Source organism: Pygoscelis adeliae, unplaced genomic scaffold (assembly GCF_000699105.1).
Source record: "Pygoscelis adeliae isolate BGI_AS28 unplaced genomic scaffold, ASM69910v1 Scaffold420, whole genome shotgun sequence".
NCBI classification, from domain to species: domain Eukaryota; kingdom Metazoa; phylum Chordata; class Aves; order Sphenisciformes; family Spheniscidae; genus Pygoscelis; species Pygoscelis adeliae.
Genome location: NW_008823871.1, coordinates 1,113,536 through 1,115,047, shown reverse-complemented (window position 1 = coordinate 1,115,047; position 1,512 = coordinate 1,113,536). Strand labels below are relative to the sequence as shown.

The window sequence follows — 1,512 nt, the reverse complement described above, 5'->3', positions numbered from 1 at the left end:
GGTGGGCCCCCCCAGCTCCCCCGCGTGGCCCCGGGTTCCTCGGCAGGGGCTGCAGAGCCTGGCACTCCCCCTCCCCACAGCGGCCATCTCCGCCTGGGATGGTAGATAATGCAGGCAGGAGGAAGCACAGAAATTGGTCCGGGAGGGCTGTGGGGTGTCTCTAAACACGCCAGAAGCCCGGCGAGGGTGTGTGTGTGTATGTTTAACTAACAGCACCAACATGGCACCCCCTTTCCAAGCCCCTTTCCTGCTGCTCTTCCTCGCTCAGCCCTGCCTCCCTGCTCGTCTGAGTTATGGGGTAGCCCCGGCCCCTGAAGGTGGGGATGCCTCGGGGGGAATAATGCCTCCCAAAACCCAAAAGCATGACATTTCCATGGAGAAGGGTGGGGAAGGAGCTTTATTTGCTGTGAGCTCACCCCATGGATTCATGCTGAAGAGGGTTGTCTCAGTCAGGGTGCACCAGGAGTGTGCCTGAGGACACCCCCTTGTCCAGTGGGAGTGGGGAGGAAGGTCCCACAGGAGCCGCACATCTCCTCCACAAGCGAGGCGGGTGGGTTTCGGATGAGTGGGGTGGAGGGGAAGGAAAAACAAAGCCCTGGTGCTGCTGCTTCTTGGTGGGACAGGGTTAGACGTGGCTGCCCCCCCGCCAGTTGTTGTAGTATACAGCCAGCAGCACGATGACGATGATGCTACACACGATGCCCAGGGAGACCGCTGCGATGTTCAGATGCTTGGCCGTCTTCCCGTAGGTGCTGGCAGCTGCCGGGTCCTGGGCGATTTTCTTATCTCTGGCCTGCGGATTGGGAGAGGGAGACGGGTAGTGGAACGGCACGAGACAGGCGTCGGCGGTGGTGGCGCTGGGCTGAGGGGACATCCCTGTCTCCCTCGCCATTGAGCAGCTGGCCTCACCGAAGCCTGGCACCGGGATCCACCGGGCTCTGCCGCAACCCCAAGAAACCCAGGCTGACGCAGCTCGTGGCAGCCTGAAAGTGCTTTCTTAATGGCTTATTAAGAGCCATTACGCTTGGCAATGCGCTGCACAGTCCTCTTGGGGGGCCAGGGCAGCAGCGCAGGAGGGGGAGAGCCGGGCAGAAGAGGGGGGTCAGGTCGGAAGCGCCCACACGGCAGTTCCCACGGTGCCGGCAGACGCTGACATGCACCTCTCTATGGTCACCAGGGCGCCGTTTAAAAATTATTCGCTTTCAAGGTAATAAAAGAAAAGCGCGCGGGGACCAGCTGTTTATCTCCGGTAGGGTCGAAGCCTCGCGGTGGTTTCGGGAGGGCCACAGGAGGGAGCCGGGAGCCGGCTGGCCACCTTATACCCCCGGTGGGAGACAGTTTGGGGCTTGCCGGAGTCCGCGGGAGGAGAGCCAGACCTGCCGCGCTGCCCAGGTCCCCCTTTCCCAAAGCACCGAAGGAGGACGGGCGGCCCTCGGACGGTGGCTTTGCCGGGGACGTTGGGTGCGGAGCGGCGTGGTGGGGCTGGAAGTGGCAGGAGGGAGGGGGAGGGTG

General features: G+C 62.8%; 1 protein-coding gene across 1 annotated transcript in view; it reads right to left on the bottom strand.

Annotated features, from left to right (window-relative positions):
- The window catches only part of IFITM3 (interferon induced transmembrane protein 3), a 3,899-nt gene that overhangs the window by 1,960 nt on the left and 427 nt on the right, over positions 1 to 1,512 (bottom strand). The gene's annotated exons all lie outside the window — the stretch shown is intronic.